The following is a 21,350-nucleotide window of genomic DNA, read 5'->3' on the forward strand; positions in this document are numbered from 1 at the left end:
TGCCGCGCGCCCCTCCCCAGGTGCCGCGTCCCGCATCCCCGCGCCCGGGGACTCGGGGTCATTCCGAGGGGCGGGGGATGGTGGTGCGGTTTCCAGGCTGGCGTCCTTTCCCCTCCGCGGAGGCGACACCGAGTAATTTTAGATGCCGCGGCTCCAGCCCCGCGACCTTGCCCGCTGGCCTGCCCCCCAGGGGGCCCGGGTCGCCCCGTCGCCTTCGCTCTTGACGGAGAAACTGACATTGGAGTGATAACTTGAAGGTGAAGAATTGTCTCCGCCGTTTGGCCGGAGACGTCCCGTTAGAGGGGTAGCCTGTGGGAACTCGGCCTTCATTCAGGATTGAGGGTCTTCAAGCGGGTCTGATGGGGAACTGCTGGTTGTCAGCGCCAAGGGTAAGTGAGGGCAAGTGCCGCGGGAAGAAAGTTACCTTTTTGAGGGCTTCCTGGGGCTGTGGCATTGGCAGTAGTTGTTAGTCTGATTTTGGCAGCGCTGGGAGACGGACGAGGAAGATGCTATCTCTTTTGACGTTTGGGTCCTCCAGGCGAAGGCGGCCAGAGTGTGAGGATCTGTGAGCCGAGTGAGTCCTGAGACAACCTGGCTTGAGCTGTCATTAACTGGCCATGTGACTTCCCTCAGGCAGTTTCCTCTTTTCTAAAGGCTAGACTAGAACCAAGGTGGCTGAAACCTCTCTCTGTTTTGTATCTGAGTGCTCTTGGGCTCGGGCCTCACCTGTTCCATTTCTGTGCATCTGCCTCTCATCTTAACGTGTGACTTTGCCGGCCTGTTCCTTTAAGGTGTTGACTCAGGTGAAGTTTATGAGAGGCCTTTACCTCTCAGAAGTTCATGATTCTGTACTGGGTTATAGTTGACTTATCAGGGTCACTTTGGAATGCAGAACTCTTTACGCTTAACTCATTCAGAAGTTAATAGCTTTGGGCACTTGAGGCTGAGTGGTGGGTTAGCCCTCATGACACACCTGCTAGTTACAAGGAGACACGAGACACTGAGATGTGAGGTGTCTGCCTTCTAGACAGTAGCCTTTGCTTAACTGTTAACTGGTTCTTTCATTTTATACCAGGGCCTTCCAACCCCCACCCCCCTTTTTCTTATTCAGGGAGGTCATTTTTTGTTAAGGGAGTAGTTGCTTTCCTGGCAGTGTCTGCACTCTGGAGGCAGAGGCAGGTGGATCTCTTGAGTTCAAGGCCAGCCTGGTATACCAAGTGAGTTCCAGGACAGCCAGAGCTACAGAGAGAAACCCTGTCTCACCACCCCCCCCCCAAAAAAAAAAAAAAAAAAAAAAGAAAGAACGAAAGAAAGTGGGTGCTTGTAGTGGCGTTTTTTTTTTTTTTTTTTTTTGTGTTCTTTTTCTTTTTGGCCTAGCTGACCTGAAACTTGGTCCAGGCTGGCCTCAAACTCACCTAAGAGCTTCTAAGTCCCAGATTAAAGTGTGACCCCTCCTTGTTCCAGACAGTTGTCTCGTTCTTAGTTTTCTGACTGAGGCACATTATGCTGAGATTAACCCTCTACTTAAAACGATTAAGCTGGGCGTGTGATGTGCATGTGCATGTAATCTCAGCAGCTCAGCCAAGCTGGTGGAGATGGGAAGCCGGCGAGGTCCAAGCCTGCAACAGTGAAGGGCCAGACCTAGCCTCGTAGAACAACGCAGAGCATGTAGTTATTGACTTATTTGCTTATTTTGAGACAAGATCTTGCTGTGTAGCCTCAACTGGCCTGGAACTCATAGAGATTGCCACATCCCAGTGCAGGGACTAAAGGTGTCTTCCACCATGTCCAGCAAGAAAGTTAAAACAAAAATGCTTATGGAAGTAGTTAACTAGAGGGCTGGAGAGATGGCACAGCAGGTAAGAACACTGCTCTTTTTTACAGGATCTGAGTTTGAGTCCCAGAACCCACGTGTCTCACAATCATCTTTAACGACAGTCCCAGGGGATCTAGTGCCCTCTTCTGGCCTCTGGTATGAACATTGCACACACATGCACAGGCATCCGTTCAGGGATATCACCCACATTAAAAAAAAGTACTTGATGGGGTTGGAGAGATGATTTGCTCAGAGGTTAAGAGCACTGGCTGCTCTTCCAGAGGTCCTGAGTTCAATTCCCAACAACCACATGGTGGCTCACAAACCATCTATAATGAGCTCTGGTGCCCTCTGCTGGCCTGCAGGCAGACACTATATGTAATAAATAAATAAATCTTTAAAAAAAAAGTATTTTGAACCAATATGACTGTTCAAGTGTGAGCTGAAAAGGAGGACACCAACGGACACGCCAGAGTGGATGGGGAAAAGCACACAAGGCCTCAACCTACACAAAGTACTATAGGCAGTGAGGAAAGCTGGGAGTGGGGAGGCAGGCTTCCCCAGGGAAGTACTGGTTAGTTGTCCAGGACCAAGGGCCAGACCTGAAAAGACACAAGTAACTGAACAGGTTGCATGTAGGAACGTGTGTGTGTGTGTGTGTGTGTGTGCGCGTGTGTGTGCGTGTGTGTGCGTGTGTGCGCGCGTGTGTGCGTGTGTGCGCGCGCGCGCGCGCGCCATAACTAGTGAGAAAAGAAGCCATTGATTTGAAGGAAATCAGGGAGGGATATATGGGAGGGTTGGGAGGGAGGAAAGGGAAAGGAGAAATACAATCTCAAAAAGGAAAAAAAAAAACCTTGATTAGTGGATTGTTTAGGTAGTTTTTATGCCATGTTGCCTGCCTCATTTGTAGAGCAGTCTAGTAGACTTAACATTTTAGGAATAAGTGCTGGTTGATGGTGGTGCACACCTTTAATCCCAGTGCTCAGGGAGGCAGAGGCCACCTGGTCTACATAGTAAGTTCCATGAGAAACCCTGTCTCAGAAAAACAAAAACAATCAAACAACAACAACAAAACCACAAACAAACATTTTAGGAATAAGCCTTTATATATATATATACACATATGCAGTGTTCTGCCTGCATGTGTACATGCACACCAGAAGAGGGCACCAGATCTCACTTTAGATGAGTTATGAGCCAGTATGTGGTTGCTGGGAATTGAACTCAGGACCTTTGGAAGAACAGCCACAGCTCTTTACCGCTGAGCCATTTCTCCAGCCCGGAAATAAACTTTTGTCCCAAGGGTAAGCTTGTGTAGCCTGTCCCCAATCCACTCACCCATACTTCCATTAATTAGTTGCCAGCTGCTACTGAACAAAGCATTCCTGAATTAAACCAATGTACGAAAGAGGTTTAAGGTTTAGTTTATTGGTTATGGGATGTACTGAGTCAGCTGTTGTCACGCTCTTTTTTTGTGTTACTAAAGAATCCTGGGCTCCATCTGGGGTTCTGGATTTGATCCCACTGGTAGTTTAAGGAGTTTTTTCATTTTGGTTAAGGAAATTAAGTCACCACTAGCAATTTGTCTTCATATGTCACTTTGAGCATGTAAGTGTAAGCTTTGAAAACCTTATTTTACTTACTTTCACGCTTCATGTTTTTTAAGACAGGGTTTCTCTCTGTAGCCTTGGCTGTCCTGGAACTCACTGTGTAGCCCAGGCTGGCCTCTGCCTTGAGTACTAGGATTAAAGGCAAGTGCCACCAAAGCCTTCCCCCAACAGGTCTTACTTCCCAGAGTTCTTGGTCCCTCATTAATTTTTTTTTTTACCCTGCTGCTCCACTGATTCTCTGCTCAGAAGGTGTGTGGGAGGGGTGGTGTCTGGGTTTCATTTAATTCTGTCATTCTTGCTCCTGGTTAAGTCTGTATTACTGCCTCTAGGTTTAAAGAAGCCTTTTGTGCAATCTCTGGTATTTTTCTCATTGTCCTGGCTTTGCTATTTCCATCCTGTCGCAGGTTCTAGGTTGTTGGCTACTTGATAATTAAGGCCTGCTTTCAGCTTGTACCTTTCAAGGGCTTTCACTATTTATCTTGATGTTGAATCTTGCTGGGTTGCCCAGGCTGGCCTCAAAGTTCTAGGCTTAAAGGACTCTCCCCTCTAAGTTTCCCTTTAGTTGATCCCCAGGTAAATGGGCTTTCAGTCACTTATATTTAATAGGTTGTTTGAGGGCAAGACTCTTAGTGGTCAGATGCTGTAGATCCATTTTTCTGTCCAAATGGATAGTTTCATGGTACTTAGGTTTCTGAGTATGGCACTCTCTTGTGGGGGAGGCAGAAAATAGGATTTCCAAAGAACCTTACAAGGTGTGAGGAATGGGGCAGTGTGGGGCTGGGAGCGGAAAGGACAACGAGGCTGTGAGCTTGTGCTCACACTGCTGTCACAAAATGCCTTAGTTTGGAAGGGTTTATTTCTCACAGTTCTGGAGTCCAGGAGGTCCACGGTCAGGGTTGTGGCTGAGTGCTGTCTGTCTGTCTATAGGCAGTCACTTTCTCATTGAGTGCTTACATGACCTTTTCTCAATGTCTTCTCTCTCTTCCTCCCACTCCAATGCTAAGAACTGAACCCAGGCCTGTGTGCACTGTACCTCTAAGTTACATGACAGCCTTTTCTTATAATCTTATTAGGTTAATCTCCCTTATGATGAGACCCCATTTAACCTTAATTATCAACTAAAAGCTTTCCCTCTGAATTTAAGCACATTGTATGTATGGGTTAGGATCTTGGTGTATGGATTTGGTTGGGAGAGTGAAGCAGTTCATTCCATAACACAGAATATGGATGGGTTTATCTTTAGTTTTCATGCTGGGGATTGAACCTATGGCTTTGGCATGTTAAGCACGTGTTCCACTACAGAGCTACCCTCCTAGCCCTGAGTCCACTCGTAACAAGGGCACTTAGTTTAGCCATTGCTGTTTGAGAATGGGTGTGGGTGGGTAGTGCTGAGGTGCTGGGTAGGTCAAAGCATGGTTATGTACTGTGGGGAGACAGTGAGAAGTGATTGGATTCAGAGAGACAGAGGGCGTATAGGTGGAAGAGTGTCAGGGAGGAAGATGGAAAGACCCAGGCTTCTCACCTGACACCTGGAATGAAAGGTGCCCGCCAGGCGGGTATGGGTTGAGTAAAGCTGTGCACCAACCTGTCACACCCAAGTGGGCTGTGAGGCTGGTGGGATTGCCTCCTTTCTGCAAATGTAAACCCTGGTATCTTCTTAGTGCCCTTAATGTAATTCTCTCTCTCCTAGTCTAGGCAGTCTCTCTCCCTCCTGGGAGGTTGACTCCATGAAGGAGAGTAACTTTTCCTAGTGCCTGGTCAGGAACGCTCCCCTCACTCACAGCTTCCTCTCAGAGTCTAGGCTTCTGTCTGGTTCTCCCGTGCAGTGTGTCCTCTGTGTGAGTGTGTGCATGCATGTCTGTCCATACACAAGTATGAAACAGGACAACCTTGAGTGCTGTTCCTCAGGGATTGCCCACTCTTTTTACATACTGGTTTTTGAGATTGTATTTATTTTTATTTTGGGTGGATAGGGGTCTTGCCAAGATGTATATCTGCGCATGCAGAGTTCATGGAGGCCAGAAGAAGGCATCAGATTCCCTGGGACTGGAGTTGCCGATGATTGAGAGCTGCCATGTGGGTGCAGGACATTGAACCTGGGTCCTGGAAGAACAGCCAGTTCTCTTAAGCACTGAGCCATCTTCCCACCAGTGTGTTTTGCTGGCTGAGGGTGGGATAGGAGTGTAACTTGTTTCTTCCCTGGGTTTGGGCGTGATAGGCGCTGTTTTGGCCCAAGGTTCCCCTGACCACTTCTGCTCTTAGAGACATCTCTGCCGTTGGGGGAAGGGGTTAGGAGCCATGTGAGTGCTGAGAATTGAACCTTTGTCTTCTGGAAGAGCAGACCATGCCCTTAACTACCTTGTCATTTCTTCAGCCCCTATTTATTTCTTACTGGGACCAGGTCACACTGACTTGGAACTGACCTGGTAGGCTAGGATGACTGGCCCTCCAGCCCCAGGAAACCACCTGCTTGTGCTGTCTCCCTAGCCTCGCCATTTTTGCTGTTTTTATATAATATGCGTGTGAATCTTACATTTTTAATCCTCCCATTTTTGCAGATGAAAGTGAAAACAGCTAAGTGAGATTCTCCTCTCTGTAGGAACCCATGTAAGCAGCAAAGGGGACCCTGGAAGGCTGAGCCAGCCAGCCCATGAAGTGGGGCCAGTGGAATGATGTCCGTGCTAATAGGTGTGGATGGTATTCTGGGCATTTGAGGTCGGTAGTGCTAGTGTGAAAATCGGCAGAATGAGTCTGATAAAGTTTGATTCATATCCCTAAGGTAACTAATAGGTTGGAATTCTTAGAGGGCCCTTAGAACTCTGGGCACCTAATGATAGAACTCCATTTCCAGATCTTGTTCCTGGTGGTATGAAGAGGGCAGAGAAGCCAGTAGCTGGTGTGTGCTGGGTGCTCTGCCCAACACTAATTGTGCCACTATTGTAATTGAGACAGTCCGGTGGAGGTAACATCCCATTTTGAAGTAGGCGATGCCTAGGTTTGGAGGTTTCAGCCACTTGTTCATGGTCATAGTGTCACTAGGTAGCTAGTCAATTTCCCAAAACTCAAAAATTAGACTGTAATCTTGCTGTGCCTTTTTGGTCTCAGATGTTTGTCAAGGGCTTGAGCTTGGAGGTGGGGTTTGGCTGGGGAGGGGGAACAGCACTGATAGAAGAGTACCGGTGAGCAGAGAGGAAGGTGAAGAGGACTGAGGCACACAGTACAGCTGTGAGTGGCTAATGGTGTGATACAGGAAGTCAGCGGACTCTTGACTCCATCCTGGTGGGAGGTCACCAGAAGATGCCCGAAAAAGGGCCCTTGTTTAGATGTACATTCTGGAAGACTGAGCGGGCCAGGAGGGTGGACGGGAGGAGGGTGGAGGGGGATCTTCTCTTGCCTCTTTAATTCTAATGTTGCCTGTTATGTACCTCAGCTTGGACTCCTTTTGTTAGTGTGGGAATTATCCATGACACTTCCCACACAAAAAACACTCCTGTTTTGTTTTTAAACGGTTTTCTCTTTGCTCAAATAAATAATACATGATTTATTGACGTAATTAAAATTGACTAATCATTTTTTTCTTTTCTTTTGTTTTGTGTTTTGAGATAGGGTTTTTTTGTGTAGCCCTGGCTGCCCTGGAACTCAGAGCTCTGTAGACCAGGCTGGCCTCAAACTCACAGAGATCCACTTTGCCTCTGCTTCTCAAGTGCTGGGATTAAAGGTGTGGGCCATCACCTGGCTTTCGCTCTCTAGCTTTTATGATATGGCTTCACAGTATATTCCACAAATGCGCGATGTGTGGGAGTATGAGTGTGCCCAGGTCTCCGAGACTGTGACATTTCCTTCAAGTCTTGTTTTATCTAAAAACCAGCATGAACTGTTTTCAGATCTTTTGTATAGTTTCTCTGCACCCAGGATCTCATAAATATTACCTCATATTTTCTCTTTGTTTTTGAAGTTTGTAATTAGTCAGATATTTGTGTTGGAGTGGAAAGGACCATCTCCCCTCTAGTTTGTTTTTTTCTGTCACATTCGTGAATTCTCCTTGTTAACTTACCCATGTTCTAAGTACTTGGAGCGGCCATGAATTGCACTGCTCTATCCCTCTTTCTGTTCTTTGCCTAACTGCCTCTGTGCAATGTCTTCCAGTGCCTCCCTCCTCTGTTCCAGTCATTAGGCACTTACTTATTACTGTGTGCGTGCACATCTGTCACGGTGTGTGTGTGGCCAGAGGACAGCTTTGAAGGAATTGGTGCTCTCCACCATTGGATCCTGGGGATCAGGTTCATTCAGGTTGGCAGGCTTGCTGGCAAGTGCCTTCACGATTTATGTATTTATTATTTATACAGCATTCTGCCTGCATGTGTACCTGTGCACCAGATTTCACTACAGATGGTTATGAGCCACCATATGGTTGTTGGGAATTGAACTTAGAACCATTAGGAAGAATAACCTCTAAGCCACCGCTCCAGCCCCAGACCTCTTTTTTTGAGAAAGGGTCTTCTGTAGCCCAGGTTAGCCTGTGTTGCTGAGGATGATCTTTAACATCTGAGTCTGCTGCTTCTTCAGAGTACTAGAATTGCAGACATGGTACGTTTTTTATTATTTATTTTTAATTTTTTTTTAATTTCATGTGCATTAGTATGAAGGTGTCAGATCCCTTAGAATTGGGATATAGACAGTTGTGGGTGCTGGGAATTGAACCCAGGTCCTTTGGAAGGACAGACAGTACTCTTAACCACTGAGCCATCCCTCCAGCCCCGTTTGTTTATATTTTAAATGAGTACTTTATGGTAGGCTGAGCTACATTCCTGGCCTCAAGTATGTGGCTGTCCTTCCTTCCTTCCTTCCTTCCTTCCTTCCTTCCTTCCTTCCTTCCTTCCTTCCTTCCTTCCTTTTTTCTCTGTAATCAAGTGTTTTTCAATGTAGGATTTCAAAATAGTTTAAATGTAAGCATTTAAGTTAATTTGGGGGAGTTTTTTCAACGTGTGTGTGTGTGTGTGTGTGTGTGTGTGTGTGTGTGTGTTGCTAGGTATTGAACCCAAGCCTACCTCCAAGCATCTTTAATGTTGACTTCTTTTCCTGAACAGAACATAGTTTCTTTACTTTTTTTTTTTATAACAAGGTGAGTAGATTACTGTTTATTGTCTTATTTAAATTTTTTAAATTTAATTCTATACATATGGGTATTTTCTGTGGAGGCTGGAAGGGGGTTGTTGGATCCCCTAGAACTGGAGTTACAGTTGGGAACTGCCATGTGGGTGCTGGGAATTGAACCTGGATCCTTTTGAAGACATGCAAGTGCTTTTAGCCATTGAGACATCTCTCTAGCCCCAGATTTAAATATTTTTGCTGGGAAGGATAGCCCACACCTGTAATTCCAGTACTTGGGCGGCTGAACCTTAGGCCTGATAATATGGTTCAAAGCCAACTTGAATTACATGGTCCTTACCTGAAAACAAAACATAATGGGCGTCTCTGCTGCTCTGCTGTGGAGCTGGCCCTGGCCCTGCAGCCCTAGGCAGAACTGGCTGTGTCTGTCAGTTCTCTGCTCTCACATGGTTCTAGGATTGAGCTCAGGTTAGGGAGCTCAGCTGCAAGTGACTTCATCCCTGAGCTCCTAGTGTCTCAAAGAAAACTGGTAGGATCTGGTCACTACAGTAGTTCTGCGAGTTCACCCTCCCTGTTGGTTTGAGGATGACCTTATATTTCTTGCCAGGAGATATTGGGTGAGTTATATTTTTCTTTCAGGTCCATCCTAGGGCTTTCCATGCCATTATATTGTATGTATCTTCTTGCCCTTTTCTGTCAGTCTTTGAAAATGTTCTCTTCCTCAGAGAAGTTTTACAGGTTTTGTTTTTTCCCATAAACAAAACAAAACAAAACAAAACCCCCCAAACCAAAAGTGTGTCATTTCCATGTGGAGATAGACTGAGTATGTACCCAGCATAGGCTCCCCTCTTCTCCCTCTTCTCAGCTAGGTCACCCACCTTGCTGCTGAGGCTTACTGTCCTTTCTGAATCCTTTGTGAGTTACTGCGATGCTCACTGTCTGTCTTCCTGCTTTCCAGTCACTGGCCGGCATGTGTGTGCTCCTTTCCCACTTACCTGTATCTAGGGCCCACTGTAGGTGCTCTTGCAGGGCTGCGAGTTGGTTGGGAATAGAAAGCCCTTCTAATTTATAAGCCCTTTGCTTTTGCCTGGTCAGTGGGCTGGGCAGGGAACCTGTTATAATAATACCCGTGACAGTCAAATACAGGTTGAATTTACTTGCTCAGTCAGTACTGACTTAGGTGGATGTACCAAATGTTTTCAACTCTTTTTAAAATTTCTTGTCACATTTGAAATCTCACACTTTTATTTCTTTCAGTGTCCATCAACTCCTAAAATACATTTTCCAGATTTGGTTTCGACTGGCCCACTTTTCAACAAGATTGTATCATTGTGCATCTCATATGAAAGTCCTACATGAGCTTGGGTTGTCTTAGGATAACTTGATGGAAAGACTACTATCTACCCAGTTGAACTATGTTAAGATTTATTTCTGGGGTCTCTTCTATTCCATCTATCTATCTATCTATCTATCTATCTATCTATCTATCTATCTATCCCTCCTTTTGCCGACAGTGGGTGTGTCCTTATACCACCCTGTCTGAATCACCCTTACATTCTGTTCACTCTTGAAGCTGGAAAAAAGAAGCCTCTGGTTTTGTTCTTTTGCTATTCTTGGACCTGTTTATTTTTATGGGAGTTTTGGGCTCTGTCTGTTAGCTTTTGCCAAAAGGCAGATGGGATTTTGATAGTGATTGCATGGAATTAGTAGATCAGATTTAGTAGTAGTATCAAGAATTACTTAAAAAAATTATTTTAAAGGGGGCTGGAGAGATGGCTCAGTGGTTAAGTGCACTGGTTGCCCTTGCAGAGGTCCTGAGTTCAATTCCCAGCAACCAGATGACGGCTGGCAACTGTTTATGATGTGATCCGAGTCCCTCTTCTGGCATGCAATTGTACATGCAGATGGAGCACTCATATACATAAAAGTAAATTAATTTTAAAAATGCTAAACAAAAATAAAAAGTCTGAAAAATTGCTGACCCCTGCCATTGGTGTATCTCTGCTCCCCTAGTCACCCTGTGGATTATTTATTATCTGTTTGAAAAAAGATTCTTGAAACTAGTGGTTTCACCTTAAAAGTAAACTGAAATCACCTGGTCTTACTCTAGAATCTAAGATGTAGTTTCAGCATTCCATAGAGTATTGGAGTTTTAAAGATTTTTTTTTCCCAGGCAATTTTATTATGTAGCTACAGTTGAGAACCAGTGCTTTAAAGCTCAGACATGTATCACTTTTATAGCTCTGGCAGAGTTAATTAATATCAGGATTGGAGGAAAACACACATTACTAACTGTAGAGCCCTCTTTGCGTGGATTTGATGTCTGCCTTGTTTGCTATTTCTTAATTTAGTGTGGCCCCTAACATTGCAGACTTAATTCTCCTGATAGTTTTGCAAATTGATCTCTCAAGGGTAGGTAGAGTTGTCCTTGTTGGTCTGTGTAGAGAGCAGAGATGGAGCAGCCCCTGGAGGGTATCGTTTTTCAGAAATCTGACTGTCTACCTTTCCCCCTTTTTGTAATCAGAAATGGATTGAAAAAATATGCTGGCAGCTTACAGCTATTTTTAGGAATGTCATAGAGAACACTGAAGCCATTCTGGGGTCAGAATTACTGGAGGGCTCTCTGGAAGTGAGATTTTGTCCTGCTTTGCGCTAATGCATTGCGAGGCTTCTGGCGAGGAAGCTCACTGCTTTTACTCACTGAATTCTCAGGGTTGTTATATGTGAAAGTAAAAATTCTGTGTATGTGTATAAATGCACACATTATGTACAGCTTTCAACACAGATTAGAAGGGCTTTTAAAGCTTCTTTAGGCCAGTGAGATGGCTCCATGGGTAAAGATGCTCGCCACCAAGCTGATGTCCTGAGTTCCACCTAAGGATGTGGCCCTAAGGATGGAAGGAGAGAAGTTGTCCTTCACCTCTACATGCGTGTCAAGGTGTGGGCCCCCCTCTAATAAAGAAATACAAGTCAAGTAGCAAACCATGTGACGGAGTCACTAAATATTTTTTTTAATAGTTTTATTTACTTATTTAATTTTTTTTGAGACAAGTTTTTTTTTTAAAGATTTATTTAGTTATTATTTATACAGCATATAGTACTCTGCCTGCATGTGTGCCTGTAAGCCAGAAAGAAGGCCCAGATCACAGTATAGATGGTTGTGAGCCACCATGGGGTTGCTGGGAATTGAACTCAGGACCTTTGGAAGAACAGCAAGTGCTCTTAACCTCTGAGCCATATCTCTAGCCCCCCACTAAATATTTCTTTAAAACTTGATCTTTAGGAGCTGGAGAGATGGCTCAGAGGTTAAGAACATTGTCTGCTCTTCCAAAGGACCTGAGTTCATATTCTAGCACCCTCATGGCAGCTCACAACTGTCTGTAACTCCAGTTCAAAGGGATCTGACACTTTCACACTGATGCACATAAAATAAAGTTAAATAATTTATTTAAAAAAACCTTGATCTTTAACAACTTATTTGTCTGGAGTATATCACATTTTACATGACAAATCTTTCTCTTGAGTCTTCAAGCTTCTGAGCTCGCCCCTCCCCCGCTTTTGTCTTGCTGTGGTGAATACAGTGGGGATTAGCCTTTTATGTAAATCTTGGTGCATTTTTCTGGTTATTTAAATTTTTGAAAGGGGCATCATTTAATTTGAATTTTTATTACCCTGTGCATGTGTATTTATGTGTGCAGTGTGTGCATAAATGTTTGTGAGTGCCTGCACGTGCTGAGTGTCTGTGGTTGCATGTCTTCCTCTGTTGCTCTCCACTTCATTTACTGAGGCACGGTTTCTTGCCAGAAGTCTTGCTACCTGCTTGCCGTAGGGATGGGTCCTGTGGTGGGGTTACACTGGGCCACGTGCCTGCTAGGCTTTTATGTGGGTGCTGGGAACTGAACCCATGTCCTGAGCAAGGGTAGGATGTGCTCCATCATGGAGCCCTTGTGTCCCTAGTTTCTGATGCACTTTTATGATTTTGTTTTGCATTTATATTTTGTTTGGCTTATTCTGTTAGTATTTATTTAAAAATGATGCCACACATATACAACAAATACGACATAAAAGTTTATTGGACGGAGATGGGGAGAGGAGAGAGACAGAGAGGTAGAGGTGGGGGAAGGGGTGCCCCGACAGAGTGGAGAGAGCAAGAGAGAGGTAAGAGGCAGGGGTCCCCTGTTGGCTGTGACCAATAGTGACATCACAGGTGCCTAAGCAACCCGGGAGTGGGCTACTGCATCAAGACTATGAACTTTCATACTCATTTCCAAGTTTTTTTAGTATATTTTTCCTGGTGGTTTTATAAAAATTTTTATGTCAAGCATATTACTATTTTAATAAAATATTGAGTTTCTACATCTTGTAATCCTATTATACATTTGAGAAATAAGTTTTAATTGAAGACTATTTTTTCTGGGTTTAGTTTTCAAATTAGAAATGTCTGTCTTTCCTTCTCTCTCTCTCTCCCCCTCCCTCCCTCTTCCCATCACATCTCCCTCACCTCCAGGCAAGGTTTCTTTGTGTAGCCCAGGCTGTGCTGAAACTCTCTGTGGATCAGGCTAGCCTTGAACTCTGCCTGCCTCTTTCTCCTGGGTGCTGAGATTAAAGGCATATGCCACCACTGCCTGGCAGAAATGTTTTTTTCAAAAAGTAAAGTTGAGCAAGGTTTGGTAGCACTGGGGAGGCAGGTGGATCTTTAATCCTGTTTCAAAACAAACAACTCCTCCCCTCAAAAAACTTTGTTTTGTTTTGTTTTGTTTGTTTGTTTGTTTTTTGGGACAGGGTTTCTCTGTTTAGCCCTGTCTGTCCTGTACTTGCTTTGTAGATCGACTGGCCTTGAATTCACAGTGATCCACCAAACTCTGTTTCTCTGAGTGCTGGGACCAAAGGTGTGTGACACCAGGCCAGACTTGTTTTTGTTTTTTTAAAGGATGAAGAAAACTCTTTCAGACCATGATTTTATGTAAAGTACATTTTAGATTTCAAATTAATTGTCTACTAAAATATACATGGAAAAACCAGCTGCCACCTTGAATTTAGAAATTTAAAGACATTTATTTTAGATTTATTTTATTTATGTGTTTGAGTGTTTTGCGTGCATATATTTATGTATGTGCAGCGCAGGCATGTCTGGTGCCTGTTGAGGTCAGAAGAAGACATGAGATTACATGGAGCTCTGGAGCATGGCTGTGCGTTATCCTGTGGGGTGGGGAGACACCAGGAGCCAAACCTGGGTTCTCTGGAAGAGCAGGCAGTGTTCTTAGCTACTGAGCCATGACTCTTCCCCCCCCCCCCCCGTTTTTTCAGGTTATTTTTCAGTGAAAGTAAAGTAGACTAGAGGCTGTGTTGTTACCCCCAAAGAGCAAGAGAGGACGCTAGCTGTGATTTCCAGACTTCAGTTCAAGCTCTAAGTTTGGGTTCCCTTCCGCCCTAAGACATGTGATGTCTGTCTGGGGTTGAAAAAAAATTTTTTTTTTCTTTTTGCTCTAGTAGAATGACAAAATAAAATTTAAGACTGTCCTTATTATGCTTAGATAATAGCCCAGAAGACTCTGATGCTGTCTTTTGGGTTTTATTTGAACTGAACCTCCTTTCATATTCATGTTTTCTGGAGCCATGTCTTTAAAAGGATGAGGACTTGTGGGTCTCCCAGATTCTGAGGCCTTGTTTGTGGTTTTCAGGTGTCCAGCAGGACGCCGTGTCCTGGTGAGGGCCTGCAGTGCACCTTGGCACTTCTCACGACTGAGGAAGGAGACAGACAGGTCTGTTTCTGTTTCCTGAGCAGCTGGTGAGCTGCTGCCATCGGGGTGAGAGCCCAACCCCCCTGTGTCCTCCTCTGCCCCGTGGAGGGGGTGGGGCTGCAGCAATTTTAAGTGCTCCGTGATTGGTTGCCCTTTCACTTGCCCTGGTGTGGGCAGAACTGTTTCCAGGTCTCTGGTTTTGGGCCCTGATGTCACTGTAATGTGCTTATCACGTAATTGTGATCACTCTAAGACATTTTGGGAAGGCTTTAGGAAATTTTGGTTGGTGCACATACAATGGCCTTTTCAGTGTGATTGAGGGTTTACTGTTCCCATGGAAGGGAGAGCAGGATCACTGTGCTTTCAGCTTTGACTTTGGTAATTGCCATTGGGCTTTTGAACTTTGCCATTTTGCCAAGAATACAAATTGTATTTTTAGTACTTCAATCTTCATAATTAGGATGGTGAAGCCCTAATTTTCTATCTCCATTTTTCTTTAGATGAGAATATATTATTCTGTATGTAATATGAGATTAAACATGCTGTCCTGGCTAATCTTATGTCAGCTTGACACAAGAGTCATCTGAGAGGAGGGAACCTCAGTTGAGAAAATGCCTCCACAAGATCCAGCTTTAAGGCATTTGCCTTATTTAGGGTCTTACTGCTATGAAGAGACAGGGTGACCAAGGGAGCTCCTCAGTCAGTTAGGTGGGACTGGCTTATAGCTTCAGAGGTGTCCATTATCATCATGGGTAGAAGCAGACATGGTGCTATAGGAGCCAAGAGTTCTGTCTGCATCTTGATCCAAAGTCAGCCAGGAGGAGTCTGATTCCGCATTCTGAAGACCCTGAGCATAGGAGCCCTCAAAGCCCGTCCCCACAGTGACACGCTTCCTCCAACAAGGTCACACCTCCTAATAAATAGTGTCACTCCCTATGGCCAGACCTTCACACACATGAATCTGTGGTGACCAAATCTATTCAAACCACCACAGCATTTTCTTAATTAGTGGTTATTGAGGCCCAGCCAGTGATGGGTGCTGCTCTTCTTGGCCTGGTGAACCTGAGTTCTATAAGAAAGCAGGCTGAGCAAAGCCCTGGAAGCAAGCCAGCTAGCAGCACCTTTCCGTGGTCTCTGCGCCAGCACTTGCCTTTAGGTTCCAGACCTGCTTGAGTTTCTGTACTGACTTCCTTCAGTGATGGACATGAAAGTATAAGCCAAGTAAACCCTTTCCTCCTCAACTTTCTTTTGGTCATGGTGTTTCATCACAGCAGTAGTACCTCTAACTACAGATATATACACAGGCAAACACTCATACATATTCAAAAGAAAAATGTAAAAAATGGAGATCAAGCTCGTACATTTCAGCCTGGGCTTGTGTGTAGAGCTCCTAAGGCTCTGCCTATAGTGGAAAAGCTCTTGATAATTGTTTGGGGATGTGAAGCTGGGAGGAAGAGGGTTGGTAGGTTCATGGAGGAGTTGGAGATAGGTGGTGTGTGTGTGTGTATGGATAAGATCAGCATACACTGGATAAAGTATACACTGTATAAAGTATGAAGGTTTCAAAGTAAAATAAGAAGAGATTATTTTTTTCCTCTCCTGTTTATCAAGACAGGGTTTCTCTGTGTAAAATAGCCTTGGCTGTCCTGGACTCACTTTGTAGGGTAGCCTGGCCTCGAAGTCACAGAGATCCACCAGCTTCTGCCTCCTGAGAGCTGGGATCAGAAACTGGGACACCACACATGGTTAAAAAGGATTCCTATCACCTGCAGTCTGACACCTTGGGAGTCTCATAGTTTATACTTAGGACAATAGCCTACCATCTGAGGGCTTGCATGAGGGTGATATAGGATTGAAAAAAGGTACTAGATTTGGTTTCAGAACTACTTTTAAATGATCTTTACTCCAAGTGTTAGAAATAGCAACACGAGCTGGAGAGATGCTCAGAGTTAAAAGCAGTGGTTGCTCTTGTGGAGGTCCTGAGTTCAATTCCCAGCAACCACATGGTGGCTCATATCATCTATAATGAGATCTGCTGTCCTCTTCTGGTGTGCAGGAGTACATGCAGACAGAACATTGTGTACATAATAAATAAACAAATCTTAAAAAAAGAAATAGCAACACAACAGAGCTTGCTGTCCTTAAGTTATGAGGAGCTCTTATAAATGAATGAGAAAAACTCTAGCATTTTCTGAAAAGATGGGGAAAAGCACCCACTGTTCTTTAAAGAACTAGATATGTGGACGAAAGGAGTCAAGACTGGATCCAGATGTTCTCAAATCTTGTTTTAACTCCTCTCTGGTCTCTCACTTCTTAATGGGAAGGTTGGGAAACAGCCTGTCCTTTTGTTTAGTAGGTACCTGCTTTGGGGCAGTTATTTTCTTTTGTCATTTTCTCCATTCACTTAGTTACTTGTTCAGGTTTTCAAAGCAAACAAATAATTATAACAACAACAATTTTCCTGTTTTATTTAGATTTCCAGTTGTAAGGTGTCTTCTAGTTCTTAAAAGGACAAAGAGTTAATACTGTGCTGAGTTTGCACCACTTTTGGAGGCACAGTTTTAATCCGCAGTAAGTATGTTTTGATTCTTGTTATTTGGATCATGACATATTTTCTCAGCTGATTGCTGCGTCATTAGCTGAACTGATCCTGCAGCCTGGCAGCTGAAGGGTACTGACGTGGGCATGGTAATCCTGACTTCTACTCTTCTTGCTTCTGACCAATAAATGTCTCTTCTTAGAATAATAATGATGAGAGCTAGAAATTGATGTTAAGCCTCGTAAAATACCAAGATGATAATGCTGTACGATTTCCGTGCCAGTTTTTTTTAATGACTTTTATATATGTATTTTTTTTTTTGTGTGAAATCAAAGACTGGCAACTGCAGCATACACAGGTTGAATATTCCTTATCTGGAATGGTTAGGACCACAAGTATTTGACCTTTTTTAAAAGTTGAGTTTTACATGAAACAATTTGTTTTTTATACTCCTTACACATACAGTTTGAAGGTAACTTTATGTAATACTTTAAGACTGTTTTATGGATTAAAGTTTCATGGTGTGGAGTTGTGCACTTTTGTTATCAGATTTGGGGCTTTTGGTTACAGATGCTTATACTTTGGCTCCTTTACAACCCTGCTGTGAAGCAACAGGGATAAGCAACACTCTGTGGGAGAGGGCGCTGGACAGTCCCATGCTCACCGGGTCCTTCTGGTCTGCCCCAGGGCCCCCCTTAGATCTGAGGCCTGTGGGCTTGCGGATGGAGGGTGGATTTCCTGCCCCGGGTGAGGAGGGCCTGTAAGCTGAAGGTCACTCTCTGTCCAGCCTGGTTTGTTTGTGGTGCAGCTTCTTCTGCTTAACTCTTCCGGAAGTGCACTTCTGCAGTATGGGAGCAGGTATGGTTTGGTCTCAGGCCCTTGTCTAGTGGATAGGAAGCCACATTTGTTCAAATGCTCATCTTTCCAATCAGCATTAAAACACTTTCCCCAAATAAATCTTTCTGGTATGTAGGACTTCGATTTGCACTTTCTGGATTTTTCTGTAATTTTTAAGCTAAAACGACATCTAATTGTGAATTTTGAATTTGCTTTTATAGTATCCTTATCTTATTTTTTAAACTAATATTCTTAGCTTTTTGAAAAAAAATTTTTTAGACAGGCTCTCATATGGTCCTGGTTGACAATGAACTCTTGGTCCTTTAACTTCTACCTCCAAAGTGTGGGGATTATAACCCTCTATCAGAAGAAGCATATGATGTTAGAAAATAATTTAGATTTTTCAGAATTGTGTAAATTAGGATAGTCTCACAATCATATGCTTCTCCCACTTCAAAGCAGCCTGAGGTATATTCTCATCACTGTATACAAATATATGTAATTAATATTTCTCAATAAAGGTAAGATCGTGTTGTAGATATTATATAGCCTGCATTTTCCAAAGAACAATACACTTATTTTAAGTGTAACTAAGCCATTTTAGAGGACTTTAGTTTTTCATATTCTATCCACTATACTTTTTAGTTTTACTTTAAAAAATATTTTTTATTTATTCTGTATTTACGTCTGTGTGAGTTATGCTGTGTGTGTTGTGCTTTTGGAGACCGGCAGTTACAAGTCGTTGGCAGCTGTTTACAGCAGCTCTGGCAGCAATCACTTAATGGCAGAGACTCTGTGCCCTATACCCCATTATATCTACTGGTCTTCAGTGTTGCTTGCTACATTGTGTCTCTTTTCTGACAGTTAGGAAGATTTTACTTTAGTAAGTTACATTTTTTGGCTTTGCATTGTTTTAGAAAAAGAAACAAAAACATTCTTCATTCAAATTCTAATCACTTAAATTTTTTTCTTTCTTTGTTTCCATCCATCCATCTACCTGTCCATCCAAAGCTTAGTGTTTCTGAAATTAGGGGGAGAGGGGAAAGCAGGATCATGATGAATTATTGAAGGTATTTCTCTGCTTATTTACCTCTAGTCCACTGGTGAATGCTGCTGCTAAACTAAGGCACCCAAGAACAGCTGGTAAGAGCAGAAACTTGTCAGCATGAGAGTTTTCCAATTGGTTTGTCCAGACTGTTGGCTGTCTCATGCATCTGTCTTCATTCTGGTGGGCCAGACACATAGCTAGGTCTGTGCTGGATGTGCATGAGACAGCCCCTGAGTCTGCCTCTGGGTTTTTGTTGTAAATGTGTGTACAGGTGCATATTACTTTTCTGTTGCTGTGATAAAATATCACGACCAATAAGAAGGCTTAGAGTTCCAGAGGGAGAGTCCGGAGTCATGGCAGAGGCATGGCAGCAGGTGGTGGGAACAAGAAGCTGAGAGATCACATCTCCACTTACACAGGAAGCAGAGAGCGGACTGGAGGTGGGCTAGGGCTATAAACTCTCAAAGCCTGTCTCCAGTGATGTGTCCTAAAGGTTTCATAACTTTCCTAAACAGTGCCACCAGCTGAGGACCAAGTGTTTAAATACATGAGCATATGGGTGACAGTCCTCATTCAAACTATACATCCTATTTAACGGTTATAAAAGGAGTCCGTATAGCTACCCCATACCTTAGTTTTGGAAGCAGGTGTGGCCATTTTGAGACTCCTCCGTTGCAGTGTGTCACTAAATCTTGATTGTGGTAGTATTTGGGTAGCATGGAACAGTGGTACATACAGAGGTTTGCTGTCCTGATGGGCTCTCGGAGTGAGCCCATACTTTTATCACTCTATGCTCCAAGTCCTGGCAGTAAAGAAAGCCCCTTTGCTTTAGAATGTGGACCAAGTTGGTCCAAGGGTTGTGAATGGGCACACCGAATTCAGAGTACTGAGCTCTATGTGAGATGTGTTCTTTCTTATATACAGATGCTTAGGATGAAGATTAGTATATAAACCAGCATAGTAAGTAACAACCATAACTAAAAATGAAGTAGAACAGTTGCAGAAGTGTACTCTGATAAACTTGGCAGCACTAATTTAGAAAAGATTTAGCATGTGTAGTTTTCAACCAAAGCCCAGTGCTAAGGACATGAAGTTTAAATCAATGAAGGAAGTCAACTGAGAGCAAATTGACTTTACAGTAGTCTTCTAAAGTACTATCTTTGAAAATATTTTGTGTGCTGTGCAGTGGTGGTAGAGGCAGAGGTAGGCAGATCTGAGTTAGAGACCAGCCTTGTTTACTGAGTGAGTTTCAAGATAGCTAGGGATACACAGAGAAGCCCTATCTTGAAAAAACCAAAAGGAGCCCAGTGGAGGTGCACACCTTTAATCCCAGCACTCTTGAGGCAGAGGCAGGATCTCTGATTTCAAGGCCAGCCTGGTCTATAAAGTGAGTCCAGGACAGCCAGTGTTATATAGAGAAGAGAAACCCTGTCTTGGAAAACCCAAAAACCAATCAACCAAACAACAACAACAACAACAAAGAAAATATTTTGTGCAACAAATAGAGAGTTTTGTTTTGTTGGTCCTGGGGTTTGAACATGCTAGGTAAATGTTCTAACCACTGAACAACATCCTAGCCTTTATTATTTGTTTGTTTGTCTGACAAGATATTAAGCTGACAAGGTTAACCAACTAGCCTTGAACCTACTACTGTGTATCCCAGGCTGGCCTGAAACTCACTCTGTAGTCTAGGCAGACCTTGAACTTGTGAGCCTCCTGCTTCAGTCTTCCAAGTAGTTGTGGTTATAGGCCTGAACCACCACAGGTTGCTTTAAGGAACAGGCAGTGCAGTGTGTGACCAAGCTTGGTTTGGGCTGGAGCCTTGAAGATTTTCCATAACAAAGAAGAAGCCATGGAATGAACTTTAGGATTGGGCATGGATAGCTGAGGAGCTGACTCCATTCCTGAAGAGTACCTTTTGCTAGGCTTAAGATTACTCATGATTTTATTTCACCACTTGGCTTTTCTCCAGCTAGGATTTGATTCTACTGCCTGGGTCTTGCTGGGCAGCTTTGATCTGGGGGCTCAGTTGCTAGTGACAGTGCTCAGGCAGGTCTGCAGAGCCTGCACAGTGACAGGGGTGCTTCTAACACACAAGCAGCAATCTCTCAGAGTCTCTCATAGATTTGTTTCTTCAGAGATCTCTGTTGAGAGCCCCGTACCTGGAGAGCCCGTCTGTACTTGACCTCACCCTTGTACATGTTGGAAAGAGCCTGGGAGTGATGAATTGTTAGGTGATGCTAGTGATAAGGTGGTGGACTTCTCAAGGTCAAGTTCAGTGTAAGTGAAAGGACCTGCTCCGGCACAGGACATACCAAGACCAAGTTTTCAGAACAAAGCACATGTATTTACCCCAGAGGGACAAAGGGCAAGGAATAAGAGACAGAGACAGGAGGTGAGGGAGAGAGAAAAGAAACGAGGGAGAGTGGGAAGGGATATTTGCCTCAGGGGAGAGATGGGGGTGGCTGGGTGTAGACAAACTGGATTGAAAGGAGACAGACGTGGCCCACAGGCAAATGGCAGGTGTCATAAAGGGAAAAGAGGAAACACCATGTCAGGATGAGTTGGTTTGTTTTGATTGGCATGTTAATTGGGGCAGCCAAAAGAGGGCTTCTGATTGCTGGACTTCAGTACTTTGAAAGCTGTCCTT

At 43.9% G+C, this 21,350-nt stretch overlaps 1 protein-coding gene and 1 long non-coding RNA gene across 4 annotated transcripts in view; one reads left to right on the forward strand and one right to left on the reverse strand.

The window, feature by feature from the left end:
• LOC129677633 (uncharacterized) overlaps positions 1-745 on the reverse strand; it is a 68,122-nt gene extending 67,377 nt beyond the window's left edge. The window contains exon 1 of the long non-coding RNA XR_008720234.1: positions 425-745. This is a non-coding gene — a long non-coding RNA (uncharacterized LOC129677633). The remainder of the gene's footprint in view (positions 1-424) is intronic.
• The window catches only part of Slc23a2 (solute carrier family 23 member 2), an 89,864-nt gene that overhangs the window by 694 nt on the left and 67,820 nt on the right, over positions 1-21,350 (forward strand). The window contains exons 1-2 of one of the 3 annotated variants that reach the window (XM_055608085.1): positions 58-257; positions 16,751-16,847. The exons of 1 other annotated variant lie outside the window; for it this stretch is intronic. The gene's annotated coding sequence lies outside the window, so the exon portion shown is untranslated. Of the gene's footprint in view, positions 1-57; positions 258-16,750; positions 16,848-18,755; positions 18,796-21,350 lie in introns of those variants that run through there. One more of the 3 variants, XM_055608150.1, reaches the window with a different exon arrangement.

Source organism: Psammomys obesus, unplaced genomic scaffold, assembly GCF_907164565.1.
Source record: "Psammomys obesus unplaced genomic scaffold, mPsaObe1.curated_primary_1811, whole genome shotgun sequence".
NCBI classification, from domain to species: domain Eukaryota; kingdom Metazoa; phylum Chordata; class Mammalia; order Rodentia; family Muridae; genus Psammomys; species Psammomys obesus.